The 20,332-nt window shown below is 38.6% G+C and overlaps 1 protein-coding gene across 1 annotated transcript in view; it reads right to left on the bottom strand.

The window, feature by feature from the left end:
• LOC5565687 (protein disks lost) overlaps positions 1–20,120 on the bottom strand; it is a 286,162-nt gene extending 266,042 nt beyond the window's left edge. Inside the window, exon 1 of the mRNA XM_021844895.1 lies at positions 19,994–20,120. The gene's annotated coding sequence lies outside the window, so the exon portion shown is untranslated. The remainder of the gene's footprint in view (positions 1–19,993) is intronic.
• Between the last annotated feature and the right edge of the window lie 212 nt (positions 20,121–20,332).

Genomic DNA, 20,332 nt, shown 5'->3' with positions numbered 1-20,332 from the left:
ATTTCGTACCGGAAAATCTTGTTAAATTGATTAATATGTCAAGGAGGAAGCTTCAGAATCATTTTCAAAATCATATTTTGAATCCTCTGTAGAGCTTTTTTCTTGGTATTACAACAGCATGGCCATATTGTTACAGCATACAGTATGGCTAGCCTGAATATGTGTTTGAAGATCAAGAGCTCAGGGGGGTCTGTAGCCTTGAGGTTACGCTTTCGCTTCATAAGCGGAAGGTCATGGGTTCGATTCCCAGCCCCTCCACAAAAAACCCGTCTAGCCACCAGAAGACGCCTCACGGAGGACCGTGCTTTGGGGAGCACATCCATCCTCCGTCAGTATCAGATGGTGACTGAGACAAACTGATCCTCTTCGCAGGCAGCTAGCCTCACTAATAGCAGAGCTCTCTCCTACCTGCTCGGTGTGAGAGTAAAGAGTAGGAGAGAGTGAAACTAGATGTAAATATAGATAAGTTGAAAATAGATCTGTATCGATAAAGAAGCTACAGATCAACTGAGTCCGGCACAGTAGTGGCCACGAGCACGGAGTGCCTATAAAAAAAAATCAAAAAATCAAGAGCTTGAGAAAAAGTTGAGAAGCCGTTATTGATTAATAATGTTAGATCTGCTAAAATTGCATTTCGAGAGTAAGCGGAAACTCCCATCCCTTATTCATTTGGATCCTAGTGCAATTCTTACTAGTTCCGATCAATCACGGAGTAGCAACCATTGAAATGTACAGTCAGTCTATGCTATGCTATGCTATGAACATTACGAATTTGTTGTCAAAAGCGGAATCATACTATAATGCAAACAATGTTGTTTTGAATGTTTTAGCATAAAGCAGCATATTCACTGCATTATGATTTCCCATGTTTTTGGAGAATGTCCTGTTCGAGGTGTTCTGTGATTATTGTTTCCATTATGAGAAGTCGCTAAAGAAATCCATACATTAACTACACGGATAAAAATCTGATTCCCGCATCATGATTTAAAAGTCATGGAATTCATAAATTGGTTTGGTCGTGATATCAGGACGACAAATCATGGTTCCTGGAGTCATAATCATGATTCTTCATAAGCGTAACATCCAGAGTGGCAACACTAAGCGGTGCACTTTGCTTGAACTCATTCGCATAAATTGCCTATGATTGTACTTTACCTTAATTGGCAGTAAGGTAATGTACGTGGCTCTCAATCAGAAGGTTCTTAGTTCGAATTTTGCTCTGGCATATTTTGTTTTTCTTTTTTTTTCCATTTTCTAGGTTCAACTGACAAATAGAGCGATCATTCGATGCATGATTTAGAGAAATCAGCAACAAAAACATAACACTTGTGTTGCGTTACAACAATCTGACTCATGATATCGTGAGTCCAAATCATGGTGTATTTTCATAAGATAAGAACACACTGGAATCATGAGATCCGGGTGCATAATCATGATTTTAAGGTTCTGATTTCTACCCGTATACTTTTTATATTTTTTAATTATTCTGTCGGACATTATACGAATTTAATGTCCGACAGAATAATTAAAAAATAGAAAAAATTACTAGAGGAATTTCTTGAACAATAGTTAACAAGATTTTAAGGCGAAAAAGTCCAACAAAATTGTCCATAGTTTTTATTTATTCCAGCAATAAATTCTTTCTTTGATTTCCCTTAACTTCTTTTAAGCAATTGCGCATAAATAAACTAATATCTTAAACTCATAACTTTTTTTTTTGAAAGAAAACTTAATGTGATTTAGATTCTGAAGAAATTAAAAAATGTCTGTTTCCGATGGATTTGTACAATAAAAAAATTAAGCAAGCCTTCAATATTCTTGAACAATTTTAGTACAATAAAATTCTCAAGTGACATTGAAGGGTGTCTTCAAAACTATTGCTACAAATCTTTTGAAAATAGGTCAAATAATATTGTGAGATTTGTTCGTACTTTCAACATGAATTCCTACTGGAGGATAACCATTCCTTCTAAGTCGACTTTGTATCCACAAATTGGTTCTGGAATAAGTTCCCGGATTCTACTTAAAAATAGTTTGTAACCTTTCAAAAGTTACCAGTGATCTGTTATCAGATCAGTTACTTTTATAAATACAGTTAATTTTTTGGACAAAATTTATAGTTGGTATCTTTGGCAAAGTTGTCAAGGGCCTTAAGGGAAGTCTAATAACATGTTTTTTAATTCAGATTTCTTCCACTAGGTTGCGCTGTTAGCAATGTCGTGAAAATTCTGCCGAATGATTCCCGATCAGTGCAAAAACGAATCAAAACAAACTCCGCTAGCACGAAGACAATCGGACTATGAGAGCGAATGCGACGAGAACGAGAGTGGATGCAACACACGCACACATTCAGTATCACTGACTGTTGGTGTTATTCCAGTATTCAATTTCACCTAACGGCACTGACATTGAGAATATTGTGTATAAAAAATTACAAATGAATTTTATATCATGTGTTTAAAATGGCATTGTGATGCCTCCAGTTTATGAATCATGATAGTCTTTTAAGAAAAAGGTACAAATTTTACAATTTACAGTAGTTTTGTGAGATATTTTGATGTATTTTTTCTTTTTCATAGACGAAATAGAATTTGCTGCCATCGAATTTCAGTAGGTGGATGAGAATCAGTGTAGAAAAAGTAATTGAATGCACGCTCTATCAAATTCGTGTATCTATTGTCAAAGCAAAAATCACACAAAAAAGAAATCTACTATAACAGAGGGTCGGCGTTGTTGACTGTATATTGAAAAATGCACACACTGGCTGTCAGCATAAATATTTCAACTGATTGGGCTGTTTTGTCAGCAGTTCGTGTCTGAATCACTATGCTCGTCTTATACTACGATAAGCGTGGTTTGCAAATCAGAGATTCCTGAACAATTATAGACTGAATCCTGGAAGCCAGTGTGGATTCCGAGATTCTAAAGTGAATTCTGAGATTATAGAATGGATCCAGGGATGGCAATGTAGATCCAGAGCTTCCAGTGCAGATCCTGGAATTCCTGTGTGGATGCTGGTATTTTAGTGTGGATCCTGGGATTGTAGTGGGGATCGCAGAATTTAAGTGTGGATTCTAGAAATTGAGATTCTACTAGGCTTGTTGTATTTTTTTTTCTGGATCCTGGGGCTGTTGTTAAGAGCATAGTGTGTCAATGTGGATCTTGGTATTCCATTGTGGATATTGGAGTTCCAGTGTGAATCCTGGTATTCCAGTTTAGATCCTAAGATTGTACCCACGTCGTGGAAACTAAGATTTCAGTGAGAATCTTGAGAGTCCCGTGTGGACCTTGGGATTCCAGTATCTTGATACTCCAGTGTGGATATAGCAATTTCAGTGTGAATCACGGGGTTGGAACATGGGTCCTTGGTTTCCAAGGTGAATCCTTGGATTTCAGTGTAGATCTTAGGATTCCAGTGTAGGTTTTGAAATACCTGTGGGAATTTTGAGTTTTCAGTATAGATTCTTGGAATTAACTGCGGATCCAGGGATTTCAGTAATACTCATACTGGATTTCTGACCCGGATCCTAGGTTTTCAGAGTGGATACCAGTGGGGATCCTTGCATTCCAATGTGGATCCTTGGAATCCTTGGATAACACTATAGATCATGGTTTTACAGTGCGGATTTTGGGATTCCAGAGGGAGTTGTTAAATGGGCACTCAAAATTAAAATTCTTGTGAGAATCCTTGGTGACAATACTGTGGGAGTTATGTTGAAAGACTGTGCGAATATTGTGGAAATACTGCGGAAATAGTGGGCAAAAAGTTTGAAAATACCTTGGGAATCTTACTTGAACGCTGGGATTCTTGTGAATGTCCTGTGGAAATCTTCTGGAAATTCTGAGAGGATCCCGTGTGAGTTAGGAGCAAATCCAGTGAAAGTAATATGGCAAACAATGAGTAATCCCGTGATAATCCCGTGGAAATACTTTGAGAATCATGTAAGAATCCAATAAGAGTCATGCGAGAATTTTCAGGGAGCTTTGTGCGAAAACTTTAAAAAATCTTTGGGAATTGTGTGGAAATACTGCGGGAACTGTGAACCTTATAGGAATACCGTGTATATTTTATGAGCATCCTGGAAAAATTCCAATGGGAATTCTGTGGAAACCCGTTGGATATTCTTCGAGAATCCTGTTGAAATTCTGTGGGAAACCTTCAAGAGTTCTGTAGGAGCAATATGGAATTACCTTTGGGAATTCTGCTGAATCCTCAGTGGTTTTTATTACGACTAAATATTATGATATTCGTGGATATTGTGGATAGAAATTCTGCTTCAAGTTCTCGGATTATACATCTACAAAAAGTGTTTTAGAAATATCTCTTGCCCTCGAATCTTCAGAAGAAATTTGTTGAAAAACTTCAGGAATTCTTTTGTTTCCGGAATTAGTGTAGCGGTAAAGGAATCTGTGCATTTTAGCAAAATAATTGGGAAAAAGGAAGAAATTTATTTAGATAAATATTCAAAAAGAAATATGTAAGGATCTACCTTAAAACAATTGTTAAGAAATAGTTTCATCACCTACTGGCAGAATCCATTTTCTGAGTTCGAATTGTTGTGCATTTCCAGGGGGGAGTCCTAGAGGCTTTCTGACAGGATTCTGAGAAATCCAAAAGTCAAGAAACGAATTCTGTTAGATTTCAAGAATAATATCGAAAAAAGATTCTGATGAAACTTCTTGAGATTTTTTTATAAATTTATGTAAGAAGTTTAAGGCTAAGTTTTGCGAAAAAAAAAAATTACTGTTAATAAAACTCACTGCTCTGGTGTTTGTTCATTGTAGTGTTGAATTTCAAAACTGTATTTGGTAATTCTTTAAAAATGAGTTGCTCTGGGGAGGGGTGTTTGACCCCTTAAAACTTCCTTGATTGCGCTACTGACTTCACTAGTTTTTTTTTAATTTCTTTATTAGTATCATTCCAAACATTACATTCATTTCTTATATCTAGGTGTTCTGTGTTATTAGACAACACTATCATCCTAATTTGGTAAAACAAATTTAAGATTTTATTAACATTTTGTTAACAACATATTACATTTCATTTGCCGTAGCAGTTCAGATTTTTTACAGGTGAGTTGATTTCACCTGCTTATGAGAGAAAAAAACGCTTTGACTATACTTAACGTAACTTAACCTAAACATATAACGCATTATTCGTGGCAATAGAACATTGTAACGATTTTTGCCTGAAATTATTGATTATTTTATTTGACATTTGTTCCAATGTTTCAACATTGGATATTCTATGTAACTCATTGGTACTATACCAGGGAGGAAGTCTCAGAATCATTTTCAAAATTTTATTTTGAATTTTTTGCAGAGCTTTCTTCCTGGTATTACAACAGCTAGTCCATATTGGTACAGCTTACAACATGGCTGGCCTGAAAATTTGTTTGAATATCAAAAGCTTGTTCTTAAGACAAAGTTTTGATTTTCTATTAATAAGTGGATAGAGACATTTTACATATTTGTTACATTTGGCTTGAATGCCCTCAATGTGATTTTTGAAAGTTAAATTCTTATCTAGCATGAGCCCTAGATACTTAACTTCATCTGACCAATTTATTGTGGGAATATTATTAGTTGAGTTATGGAAGCATTAGGAGAAATCTTCCATTTGTGCAAGTATGAAGAAAAAATATCCAAACTTTTTTGCAATCGACTACAAATGACACGCAGGCTTCGTCCTTTGGCGGAGAGGCCTGTGTCATCCGCAAACAAGGATTTTTGACATCCCTGAGGTAACTCAGGTAAGTCAGATGTGAAAATATTGTATAATATTGGTCCCAAAATGCTGCCTTGGGGAACACCAGCTCTTACAGGAAGTCTTTCAGATCTGGAGTTCTGATAATTAACCTGAAGTGTACGATTTGACAGATAACTTTGAATTATTCTAACAATGTATGTTGGAAAATTAAAGTTTTTCAATTTTACAATCAAACCTTCATGCCAAACACTGTCGAATGCTTTTTCTATGTCTAGAAGAGCAAGACCAGTAGAATAGCCTTCAGATTTGTTGGAACGGATTAAATTTGTTACACGTAAAAGTTGATGAGTGGTCGAATGTCCATGGTCGAATGTCCATGGCGGAACTGTTCATTGGCAAAAATTGAATTTTCGTTGATGTGGGCCATCATTCTGTTCAATATAACCTTTTCAAAAAGTTTACTGATGGAGGAAAGCAAACTGATTGGACGATAGCTAGGAGCTTCTGCAGGATTTTTGTCTGGTTTTTAAATTGGAACAACCTTAGCATTTTTCCATTTGTCAGGAAAATATGCTAATTGAAAACATTTGTTAAATATATCAACTAAAAATAATAAGCTTCTTTCTGGAAGTTTCTTGATGAGGATGTAGAAAATTTCATCATCGCCAGGAGCTTTCCTATTTTTGATTTTTTTAATAATAGTTCTCACTTCTTCCAAATCAGTCCCCCAGGCATTTTCGAAAACGTTCTCTTGATTGAGAATATTTTCGAACTCCTGAGTAACTTGATTTTCAATTGGACTAATAAGTCCCAAATTAGTTTCAAGACCATTGTCAATATCAAGTTTAGTTTCTAAAGAAATGTTAACATCACGATTAGAGTCAACATACTTTACATATATGTTCCAGTCGGCTCGTAAATAATTGAAAATGGAGCTAATCCTATCAGCTTCTTGGGATCTTTGAAATGTAACAGGGACATGATCAGAATCAAAATCAGCATGAGTAATCAGTTGGCTACAAAGATGACAAGAGTCGGTTAAGACCAAATCAATCGTAGATGGATTTCTAGAAGAGGAAAAACATGTAGGGCTATCAGGGTATTGAATTGAGAAATATCCTGAAGAGCACTCATCAAATAAAATTCTGCCATTGGAATTACTTTGAGAATTATTCCATGACCGATGTTAGGCATTAAAGTCATCAATGACAAAAAATTTTGACTTATTGCGAGTCAATTTTCGTAAGTCAGTTTGGAGCAAATTAACTTGCTGCCCAGAGCATTGAAAAGGCAAATAGGCAGCTATGAAAGTATATTTACCAAACTGTGTTTCAATAGAAACACCTAAAGTTTCAAAAACTTTAGTTTCAAATGATGAAAACAGTTGATGTTTTATACGCCTATGAATGATGATTGCAACTCCCCCACATGCCCCATCAAGTCGATCATTACGATAAACAAAAAAAGTTAAGATCTTTTTTTTGTTTGGATCAAGGTTTTAAATATGTTTTGGTAATAACTGCTATATGCACTAGACTGGCCCTAAAACAAAAAAGTTGTAAAACTCTACGGGGCACCCCCTAGATATGTGCCTTAGGGTAAGAAAAAAGCGCTCACAAAATTTCAACTCGATTGGTTGCTCCACCAGCTGGCGCATTCAATTTGAAGTTTGTATGGAATATTCGTTCCGAATATATTGAGAATTGTCCCAATGTCACTGTTTCGTTCCGTATACTAGTTGATCGCGTTCAATTGAGCCCAGAATGACAAATACACTAGTTGATACCCTAATGAACATAGCTGCAGAAGGTTGTATCTAGATTTAAGCTCGTTTTCATTAACATTTCAGTTATTGAAAGTTAGGCTTAGATCAGCCTCCCGTACAGTCACACATAGGCATGTGCCTTGTGCAGCAGCTCGCCCAGTGTCATAGGTGGCTATGATGCGCTTAGTGGCTATGTTGAGGAAATACAAAGCAGTATAGCATGAGCTTAGCAAATCTACTTCAAATAGTTAAAACACCAACTTTATCAATCATGATACAACCTTCTACAATATTGTTTGCTATGATATCAAGTAATGTTTATGACATTCTGGGTGCAATTGAACGCGATCAACGATTTTCCTGAACCAAACATTAGATGATGCACTATATCCCATATGTTTGAGCTGAAAATCCCATATTAACTTCAATTCAAATGCGCCAGCTCATGGAACGACCAAATGAGCTGAAACTTTCAGAAAGTCTTCTTCTAACTCTAAGGAATAATTCTGGAGGGTGCCCCGTGGAATTATACAACTTTAATTTTCTTTCATACTAAGCTGGGCCAGTCTAATATGCACGTTATTAACCGTAAGAAAATTAAACAGCTCGTCCTCTTTACCATTCAGAGAACGAGCATTCCAATTTAAAATATTTAAATTATTATTTGGATCCATTAGAAAAACGTAATCCAATAACAATTTGATTTGTAAATTTTACACCTACTTGGATTGCTTCAGTCATAGTGGTGGCTTTGAACATTGCATCAATCATTAGATTCAATTGTTCAGTTAGAAAATTAAAATCAGAGGCAGACATGTCACTTGAAGTGGGTACATTATCTGATGAATTCCCATTAGAATTTCCGGTAGACGAAGAAGCGGAGTTACCTGTGGCGGTAGGGTTTTTTCCATTTGATTTGAAACAAGTAGAATGGGTACTCATAGTACGAACAGGGGAGGAGTTCATATTCCCTGCTACGATATCGGCAAAGGATTTCCCGTGGGTAGATACATTCGAAATTGAAAGATTCGAACGGCTACCCGACGGATTCCTGACGGGTATGATTCATGATCAAGCGACCGTTAACTGAAAAATGAGCATTGTTCGATACTCTACCAGGCAAATTCCGGAAACGACCGTTATCGTAACGGATATTATCTTTCATCTGCCTGGCACGAGCCTCAATGACTATTTTGCGTGAAGGGCAATTCCAAAAAATTGACTTATGATTAGCCCCGCAATTAGAGCATATGAACTTGGTGGTATCTTCCTTTACTGGACAGACGTCCTTGGCGTGAGGAGATCCTCCGCAATTCATGCATTTAGCATCCATGCGACAATTTTTTGTACCATGACCCCACTTTTGGCACCGACGGCACTGAGTCGGGTTCTGGTAATTTCCTCCAGGTTTCTGGAAATGTTCCCATGTCACACGGACATCAAACAAAAGTTTTACTTTTTCTAAAGCTTTAATATTATTTACTTCTTTTTTGTTAAAGTGAACTAAATAATAGTCTTGAGAAAGCCCTTTCCGAACAATGCCAGATTGGGTTCTCTTTTTCATAATGATTACTTGGACTGGGGAAAATCCAAGTAAATCATTTATTCCATTTTTGATCTCTTCAGGTGATTTATAGTCACTTGAGAGACCTTTCAAGACAACTTTGAACAAACGTTCAGTTTTGTCGTCATAAGTAAAAAAATTATGCTTCTTCTCTTCAAGATGTTTGAGAAGAAGTTCGCGATCTTTAAGAGTTTCCGGCAAAACGCGACAGTCTCCTTTCTTTGCGATTTGGAAGGAAACCTTGATTCCCCTAATGGAGTTCAAGATCTCCTGCCTAAATCCCCCAAATTCGGAACAACTGACCACGATAGGCGGCACTCTTTGCTTCCTCACTTGAATCAAAGAGCCTGGGCTAGAGGCTGCTTCGATTTGGTGTTCGGAAAATTTGTCTAGAGCATCGAACTGATTGCTCATTTCGATACAATTATTCATTTCACCCTTGGAAGAAAGTTCGCATTCCGGGGAAACGTCCTTTCTTCCATTCTTGCCACGTGTAGTGACAGTTTTAAACCCCACTTTTTTGGAAGGAAGTAGTGAATTCAGAGATTCACCCTTCCTTTTGTTAGTTGTTGATACCATGTTTAATTAATAAACGAAAGAAGAAGTGAGGTTTTTTCCCAAGACGGTGTCCAAGAAGGATTACCACCGCTAGCTTTCGCCAACGGGTCCAATTAAAAATCGAAAGCACGGGTCCAAACAAGGATCGTAAAGGGATCAATAGTAGAAAAATAGTACTGAAAAGTACTGTTTTAGTGGCACTGAAAAGTACCGTTTTTAATTTTAGCACTGAAAAGTACTGTTTATGTAGCACTGAAACGAACTGTTTTATTGCTTCAGGTAGTTTTTAAGAAAACTTCCAAGAGCAGAGAGAATTCGTGTACGCACAGCACGAAGGTACGATGCGCACTAGTTCACTAGTTTAATGTTTTTCCTTTCTTGTACTCCAATAAACACAACTTCAAAAAATCTTAAACAAAAATTAAACTTAAGGAGTTTTGAAAAATTGAAGAATTCTTATATGTGTGATACCTGATTTCAAAAAATTCCCAGGAATTCCTAAATAATTCTTCAAAGTAATGCAAAAATTCCCTCCAAGACTTGAAGTTAGTAAAATCTTATTTAATGAATTTTGCCGTTCGACGTCGTTTCTTTACAATACCGCTAATAATTCTCATGAGAATTTTTGATTTTTTTGACAGGATATGTATTTTTCTGAATTCAATTTAAGCTGATATAATACAACAAATGTCTTCAGAAATGCTTCCAAAGTCTTTTGTATGTGTTACTCTAGAAATTTGATATAAATTGGATATGGAGTGGAGTGATTTGTAGAATATTTTGTAAAGAAATTCTCAAAGAAAATTAAGTATTTTTGGAGTAGTTCTTTAACCAAAATTGTAGAGTGGATAGATTTTTAGATGTTAACATTAACATTCGGAAAAACTATTTTGTTAGATATTCAACCTAAATTCATGGAGATTTTTTTCTGAGAAGTTCAAGCAAGAACTGCAAGATCCTTATATAAATCTGTTGAAAAAGTCATAGAATAATCGCTAGTGCTGTTTAAAGAAAAAAAAATTATAGAAAATATTTGAATAAATCTCTGATTATTTTTTTGGAAGAATGCTAGGACGAAATTCTAAGGGGAAAAGTGATATAATTCCTTAACAAATTGTTGAGTATTTTCGCGGAAGGACAGTTAAACGTATTCCACTATCAGCTCCATAGGAATATTTGAATTATTTAAAATTTTCATATGCAGGCAGTTTTGAAAATAAAATATATATTATTTTCCAGAGCGTTTTGAAGGAATGCGGGAAGCAACATAAAATTCGTTTTTGACCAAAACTAAAGTTACACTTAGGGGATTTTCTGTGAAAAAATGCATATAGATCTGTGGAGAACTTCCCTGATAAATATTAAACAATTTTATTCCAAATGAATCCTGTTTGATTGCTAATGCTTGTTGAAAGAAGGAATCCTTAGAGTTTTACCTGTAAGAACCATTCAATGTTTATGCTGGAAGTGCTTGATAAATTTTGCTACGAATTATTTTATCAATGTTTTTTAACAAGCCATAAAAGCGATTTTAGGAAGAACCTCAAAGGCAAAATTGAAATAAACTATTGGTTGACTCTCTGAAGAATTTGTAGAAAGAATCCTCGCTAAGTGATCTTAAAGATAATTTTGGTTAGAATTGTAGAATTTGTTGTACTATTAATAAGAGAAATCCTCAGTTATTCTAGAAAATTCCAAACAAATTATCAATGAACGACTGAATTATATTTTCAACTAACAAGGCAGCGTTTAAAAATTACGTAACGAACAGAAAGCGAGGGTGGAGGGTAAGCTCGAGTGTTATGACTCATATAAAGTTTAAAAAAAATCTATACAAAAACGTAACGGAGGAGGGAGGGGGTGTTAAAAAATAAATTTCAGCGTTACGTAATAAGTTGATACTGCCCGATTAGAATGTATTGTAAAAAGTACATAAAGGACCTTCCTGGAGAAATTTGAAAAGAATTTCTAAAGCATTCTCTGGCGGAATTCTTCAAGAGAATTTTTTATGCAATTTGATAGAGATTATCAGAGAATTTCCGAGGGAATCCTTGGAAGAACTCAGTGAAAACTGTTGAAGGAGTACTTGGAGAAAGCACTGAAAAAGTACGGAAATACAAGAAGAAGTCCCCATGGGAATTCTAACAGGAATCATTTGAAGCACATGGTTGAAACCTAAAAAATACATGGTAGAATCACAAGGTATGTTCTTCATGAGTTCTTTGGAAGAATTTAATGAATGACTTTTTTACTGGATTTTAAGTGGACTGTGAAAATCGTGATTATTATGACCGACCCAACATCCATGAAACAAGAATTTGATAGGCCCCTCTAGGTGGGAAAATAAAATCCTCGCAACGCCAATGCCGATATAGCTGTGTCTCCTACCATTGTGGTGTTCTGCCGCCACGTCATTCAGATGTTAATCGTATTACTCCTTCCACCTTTCAATCTCCTTATCACACTTTCACGTTTCATACTCATTTTTTTCCAAGCGGAGCTTCTTATCTCGGAAGAGATTGGTTTGCTGTCTTGTCTCCTGTTTGTATCGCTCCACGTTTTGACGGAGAACCCGTCAAAAAACGGACAACATTCTTTAAAATATCTAGACTTAAAAATACGCATCAGCCCCATGGCAGCTACGCCAATGGTCCAGGTGGTGCTTCGAAGGAGACGGCAGGTGAAACAGAAGTTCGATAGCCGGATCCATGAGTCGTTGGCAGCAAATGGCACATCAGGCAGTCAGCCAGTAGATTTATTGGGGCCTCCTCCAGTTGCGCTTCCTACACACCTTACGCCAAACCGTGGATCGCTGCGTCATTCTGCTGTGTTCTGCTTCTGGTTTAAGTCTTGAGTTTCGAGTTTGTGGTGGTGGTGGCGATGTTCGTTCTCCTGCTGAAGAAGCAGTCAATGATCTCCAGTTGAACGAACAACGACGCGCCACTGCCGAGCGGCGCACTATGAGGTATTTGGTGAAACTAGCTGGTTAAAAGTTTTCGAGATGACTTCTACACATAAAAAGAAAAATTGGCAGGCATATTTCTTGATTTTTTTTAAATGCAAATGTTACACATTTGTTTTTGAAACTGAGACTTATAGCTTGTGATAATACTGAATTAAGGAATGAAAATCAGAAATAACACATCAATGTAAGGAGGATATCGAGATGAAGAACATGAAAATGTATGCAAAATGAAGGAACCGAAACAATCATCGTCATAGGGAAAGATATTGAGTTATAGAACATAGAAGATTTCGAAGTTCTATACAAGATCCTGAATGTTTTCAAATAATTAACATGATAACTCACCTTTACAAACTTTAAGTATAAAGCATTTTTCCACTATTGTTTATGTGTCACTTGAAAAACATTTTTTCAAAATCTGAGCGAATTTAAAGAAATGACTTGTAGCCCACTACATTCGCCAAATTGCCCTTAGTGCGGCGAGAGCGTGATAAATTTTCGGCTCAGTTTAGTACGACAACCCTCGACTATAGATGTTAATTCGACGCGGCTTAGAATTCATGCGTGGGAAAATTGGAATCGCTAGGATAATTAAAACTATTTTAATGAGTTTTTATCATGTTTGGAAACGTGTAGGAAACAATCAAAATAAAGGTTTTTTTTTCTTCTTCTGTCGGATATTCGGAAGCAGGTATCACCCTCCGACCGACAATTCCTTTTGGAAGCGCTATTCTCAAACGATAGCAACATCAGTTTATCCAATTTCAAGAATCATTCAGCCATCCTTAAACTAATTCGAGCACTCAGCATTTATCCCGGAGCATAATTTTCCACGAAATTTGCCAATCTGTTCGAAATAAAACGTTCCACGCCCTGCCATCGCCGGATTCCTCCTAGAACAGGGATAAAACTTCTCAAAATTAATCCAAACCAAAAAATAAACGCTTCCACCCTCAGACTTTCCCATCCCCGGGGAAACAGGACCCCCACGCCCAGCAAATTGGTGGTAGTGCACAGAAGAAGCAGAAATTAAGTATCTAAATGACTTTCTACAATTCTTGTGCCAGCTCGTAAAGATAGAGAGTTGGAGGGTTGTTCCAGACAGTCTTCGACGACTCAGACGACGATTATGGTTTTGTGATAGTCTGGTGCTGTTTGCTCGCGTCGTCTGGCGGAAGGAAAATCGTTCTTAGAGGGATATGGCGGAATCTAGGAAGACGAGTAAGCACTTTGCAGCTTTTTGGGGACTGGGAGGCAGTCCAGGCATCAGTTTTAGCTTTTAGCGTTCCAGAGACCAAGAGGGACGAGTGACGGCAAATGGACGAAAATTTAATTCGAAGTATGATTTATACAGTAGGGAGATGCAGTCAATATAGAGAAAGCAAGATTCATCGGGAAAATTAAAACCATGTCCGGGGGAAACATTCTCGAGTGATGTCGAAACATTTGTAACTGCAAAAAATGATAAAGTTTCAACAGTTTATTATCAATTTATTTTCAAATATAATAAAATTTGTTGTCGTCAAATCGGACTTTCAACATGACAATTGCTTGCAGATAACATTAAACTATACTATTAGAAAAATGTTTTGTGAAGAAATTTTTGGTTAGCAAATCTATTCTCACTATTGGCCAACTCCCATTCAATTTCATTTGTAATGATTCAGGAACATTTTTTCAGCCGTTCACATGAAATTGAGGATAATTTGTTTTTGGACCAAACTCAACTTAGACATGAAGAACTCTAGAAGAACTTCCATCGATGCCCAGCTGAATCCGCTGATAGCCGAGGCTCTTCTAGTGCGCACCTGATGGACAACTCTTGACGCTAAGGGAAGGTCTTGGAAAAGGTATCACGGCTTCGAAACATATTACCCTGCACGACCTACAGCTCTGGAATCTACGGACTCTACCCGCTACCCTTACGGGCAAAGTGAGAAGCCAACTTTCCTTTATAATCCACCCATTCTGATTTTGACAGTTTTTCGTTCGAGTATCAGTTCCGTTTCCAGCAGGACATCTCATGTACAGGGTGATTAATATTTCCTGTCAGTAAAATAAGTAATCATAGAAAAAAGATGGTTGTGTGAATTTTAATTACCAGTGCATATCCAGTTTTGGACATCTATAACATTTGTCTTCACTATACATAGATAAAATATTTATTTTTTTACCTTAATTTCCAGCCACATGCGTTGTTTCAGAAGCATTACAGTTAACACGCACGTTATTCAGAAGCATATTTTTAAACCAAAAAAGACATTTTTTTCGCTAAAATTTTCCATAATCAGTCTTATGCTATTCCCTAGTAAGTCTGAAAGATTTTGGTAACATACTGTTTCAATCAGGCAAATTTTTCACCGGAGTTTAGTCAAAAATACTTTTCTGTGGAAAACGTGCGTGCCAAGTGTTATGCCTTTAAAACAACACATGTGACTAATAACTGAGGTAAACAAAAAAAGATTTAATCTTTACTTTGTCAAAACAAACTTTATAGATGTACAAAACAGGATGTACGCTGCAAATTAAAATTCATACATACATCTTTAATCTACGATCATTTAATTTACTGACAGGAATTAGTAATCACCCTGTAAGGTCTACCCACTCTGTCCCAACGTTTCCAAATCAGCAAATTATCCCTATACCTTCCCGTTTGAACTAGCGTAGATGCAGGGATATATCCGGTCTACTGTGGGCCGGTTTTAAATGAAATATAAATTCCTTCCCTTTCCCCTAATTGGTCATCATTCTGACGTGAAAGATGCCATTGTTGCCTTAAAAATAGAAGATCACCAGCACTTATACACTGAGGGTGTCTGTTAGTCCCAAACAGTCATCTGATTGATTTCTTGTGTAAGTGCAGCTGAAATGGTGATATTGGAGTACTAACCACGGACGACTAATCAAGCTGGCTATGACTGAGTTCCCCGATATCCTTACCAAAACTACAAAATCATTTATTTCAAGATCCTTGGTCGCAAGATCTTACGCAAATGAATAGTAAAATATTGCAAAATAAAAATGATCCGCCAAATAACTAGGTGGGAGCTCAGGTAACATAACTCCTGGTTGTCCATGAAAAACCACCACCTTGAGTAGGTGGAAGCTTGAGGTAAAATATCCTGGGCGTCCATGTAAAACCACTCTCGGCGAGCTGCGGCGCTTGAACCAAACTATTAAGCACTGTAGGGTTGGAAGACAAGATCTATGACAATGTTCATTCAGTACCACACAGTTTCCAGCATTTTTTGCTGAGAAGTGAACTGAGCGCTGAGTGCTGAGAACTGTGTAATACTAATATTAGTAAAAATAATAATAAAAGGCTAACAACTGACATGCTGTGAAGAGTTTACGCTTTCAGTGGCAAACGAACTGCGAACCCAACTATCGTTTGCTGGAATAGTATCAACACCAGGGACTCTACAGTTGTTGCTAATAGCTTTTGCGTATATCTTGTTAAGCTGGCACCTTGGGACCATGGTCATATGCACCTCTTTTCGGAGGGTGTAGCTCATCAGAGCGTCTGTTCTCCATGATAGGAGCGGCTGGTCATCGTCCTAGTGTTAGCATGGGACTCTAAACAGTGCTGTGCACGATGGTCCTCCGGCGAGACAGGGGGTAGGTGCAGGCCTTACAAGCCAGCCGTAAAAAATCGTGAGTACAGGAAGCATACAATGTAAATTCGCACCGGAACATTCGGCATAGATCCAGGCATCGAAAGCGGACTAACGAATGGAAACTCGGATCATGGAACTGTAAGTCTCTCAATTTCTTGGGAAGTACCCGCATTCTTCCCGAATTATTGAGGGTCCGTAAGTTCGACATTGTAGCGCTGAAGGAGATTTGCTGGAAAGGGTCGACGGTACATATGTAAGGGATGGTTATAACATCTACCAGAGCGGCGGCAACAGATACGAGGTGGGCACAGCTTTTATCGTGATGGGCCGAAATGCAGAGGCGCGTGATTGGGTGGTGGCCAATCGACAACAGAATGTGCAAGTTGAGAATCAAAGGCCGTTTCTTCAATATCAGCATAATCAACGTGCACAGTCCTCATCTAGCAAGTGACGATGACGATAAGGACGATGGAACGTGAATACGACAGCTGCCCAAGCCATGTCAAAATCGTTATCGGAAATCTCAACGCTCAGATTGGCCAGGAGGAGGAATTTAGATCGATTATAGGGAAGTTCAGCGCTCACCAGCTTACGAACGAAACCGGCCTTAGACTAAATGATTCCGCCGCCTCCAAGAACATGGCCATACATAGTACCTACTTCCAGCACAGCCGTATCGGTACATCTGGAGATCACCACAACAGATTGAAACGCAAATCGACCACGTTTTGATTGACGGAAGACACTGCTCGGACATTATCGACGTCAGAAAGTATCGCGGCGCAAACATCGATTCGGACCACTTTCTTATGACGGTTAAAGTGCGCCAAAGGCTTTCCGTTGTGAACAACATTCGGTACCGACGCCCGCCACGGTACAATCTGGAATGCCTCAAGCTACCCGAAGTCGCAACTGATTACGCGGAAAGTCTTGAAGCAACGTTGCCGGATGAAGGAAAGCTCACCGAAGCCCCTCTTAAGGACTGCTAGAGTAGTCTCAAAGCAGCCATAAACAACGCAGCGGAAGGTGCCATTGGGCTCGTGGAAGGAAATCGACGGAACGGTTGGTTCGACGAGTAGTGTCAGACGGTTTTGGACGAGAAGAATGCACCGCGGGCGATTATGCTGCAGCAAGGCACCCGTCAAAACGTGGAACGATACAAACAGAAGCGAAGACAGCAAACTCATCTATTCCGCGATAAAAAAGCGCCACCTGGAAGAGTTGGAGTGCGAAGAGATGGAGCAGCTGTATCGTTCTTAAGAAACACGCAAGTTCTACAAGAAACTCAATGCATCCCGCAAAGGCTCTGTGTTGCGAGTCGAAATGAGTCGGGATAAGGATGGAGGTATCTTGACGGATTAAGGTTAGGTGATTGAAGGGCGGAAGCAGCACTACGATGAACACTTGAATGGCACAGAGGCGGAAGACCAAGGCAGCAGGAGGAATGGCTTCATCGGCATGGTGGATGAGAGAGACGTGCCACCTCCCACAATAGGTGAAATTAAGTATGCTATCAAGCAGCTCAAGAACAACAAATGAGCTAGGAAGGATGGTATAGGAGCGAAACTTATTAAAATGGGCCCGGACAGGTTGGCTACTTGTCAGAACCGATTGATAGCCAGGATCTGAGATACAGAACAGCTACCAAAGGAGTAGAGTAAAGTGTTTTCCCAGATCATTTTCTGTCATCTATCGCCGCTAGCAAACAGATTTGTGGAAAGTTTTCAAGCCGGTTTCGTGGACGGGCGATCGACAACGGACCAAATTTTCATGTTGCGGCTGATCCTCCAAAAGTGTCGCGAATATGAAGTCCCTACGTACCACCCATTCAACGATTTCAAAGTGGTCTATGATTCTGTCGAACGCGAACCAGTTCATTTGTTTCGCTGACGACGTGGACAAAGTCGGAAGAACGGTCCAGTTGGTTGTTGAGCAGTATGTCAGACTGAAACGTGAAGCAGAAATGGGTAGGATTGAATGAAGGAAAATACGTCGAAGACGATATATCTGGTGGCTGAAGGAACCGAACGCAATAGATCTCGCATTGGCAGACGTGCTATGATCAACGGAGATGAGTTCGAGGTGGTGGATGAATATGTCTAGCTCATTTGTAACGTCCTACGTTTCCTACAGAGTCCACAGGACGAATTGTACCATGTACAAGACGCTGATAAGACTGGTAGCCTCCTATGGGTATGAGACGTGGACAATGCTCGAAGAGGACGACGTGTGCTCAGAACGATCTTTGGCAGAGTAATTGAGAACGGTGTATGGAGGAGAAGAATGAACAACCAGCTTGCGCAACTCTACGATGAACCCAGTATCCAGAATGTCGCCAAAGCTGGAATAGTACGATTGGCGGGGCATATTGTGAGAATGCCGGTCAACAATCCTACAAAAATGGTGTTCACCTTGAATCCGGCCGGTACAAGACGAAGAGGAACGCAACGAGCTATGTGATTTGACCAAGAGGAGCAGCATCTTGGAAGTACGGGACGATCGAGAAGCTGGAGGCAATCAGCCCTAGTCCGAGTTTGTTGGCGTGACATTGTGTTGCAGGTCATGTCTTGAAGGATGGAGCGCCATCAAAAGTAGATGAATAATCTCAGCATTCAACCGATCCACTGCCAGAACAAAAACAACGCAGCGGAAATAACATATCGCGCTACGCAGCACAACAAAGAAAAAAACGCTTTAAGTTCGAGATCAGTTAAAAAGCGAATAGCTCTTGAAGGATTCACTGGCGGTGGAAATCAATTTGATTTCATGCAAGAGAACAACTTGTAATATTCTCACATATAAATTCGATTCAATGTAGTGTAAGAATTATTTTAGAGAAATAATTTCTGAACATGGTTTTCCGGCATAACTTATAAGACATATACGCTCGACAAACTGATAAATCGGAATGCAGACGAGATGTCTATTTAGTTTGCTACGTTGGATAGTCTGAAACAAGCAACTGTCCAAAGCTGCACTCAAAGATGAGATAATAGAATCTTTCGAGTAGAATAATGACATTATTATCACACGACCATACACGATTTTTGGCTTTGCAGACGATGACAATCTCATTGGAATCGATGGCAGACCTCCGTGTATCCAAAAAGGAGGCAGTGAGAACGGAGTACATGGTTGCAGGTAGAGACAGTAGTAGTGATATTACTGAGGTAGTTGTTGATGAGAATGTGTTTGAAGATTTTGCTTAATTCAAGTTACGATTCAAACGCTAAGATACTGAATGTAACGAACAAATGTATATGAAATTGAAGAATCATAATTTTGGTAGCTGATCGTAAAATGAAGATGCATTCATAAAATTTCAAATCATTAAACTGCGTTGGGCACACAACCTCTCCGATTGGTCTTAAATAATGGATTTATAGTGTAGTATAGCGAATGAACGTAGGCCTGACATGATCTTTTGATCAATATTTGAATGGATAAAATTACAAGGATGCAACATGTTATTAAAGAAATCGACGTTTCCTAAGACCAGTTTCTACCTTTAGAACTGATATTTATATTAATTATACTAAGAATGAGCTGTCCACATTTTCCCACAGTATAGCTTTAACTCAATCGCGCCTAATCATCCTGCCGATTCCGCCTAGCAACAATCACTTCCTAATCGGGCCACTAAACCTCCAAACCTCCTCTGTCTGGCGGCCCATGAAAAAGAAACCCATTAACCACACTCAATTGAGCACGCATAGATTTTTTTCAGCCCCCCTTACACTTAACGCCACTAAATCATAATAATCAACACCCCGGGCTTAGCCATTTACGCACGCACGCACACAAAACTTACTCTTCGGTTTGCGATCTGATAAGTCCCAGGAAGTGGACGGCGAATTCCTCGATCGAGCAGCGCCTCGGATCGCTTCGCTGTTTCGCCAAAAATGTGATCCACAAGTTCGTCGTCCAAAGGTGGGGAAGAGCCGAGCGTCGGGAGGTCGGTACATGTAAAGAAACGAAATAAGAAGAAACATATAAGCACAACGATTAGAATTTCCACGTGGAGCAAAGTTTTGTAGTAAAGTAGTAGGATGAACCCGAGAAGAAGGACGATATAAAATATGAACAAGTTTAGTTCTATAAGCTGTAGGTTAAGGTGATTATAGAACGAAGCCACAACTCAAATTTTCAA

Source organism: Aedes aegypti, chromosome 2, assembly GCF_002204515.2.
Source record: "Aedes aegypti strain LVP_AGWG chromosome 2, AaegL5.0 Primary Assembly, whole genome shotgun sequence".
In the NCBI taxonomy this organism is placed as follows: domain Eukaryota; kingdom Metazoa; phylum Arthropoda; class Insecta; order Diptera; family Culicidae; genus Aedes; species Aedes aegypti.
Note: the sequence above shows the minus strand (reverse complement) of the source record. Positions and strands in the feature narration are given on the sequence as shown.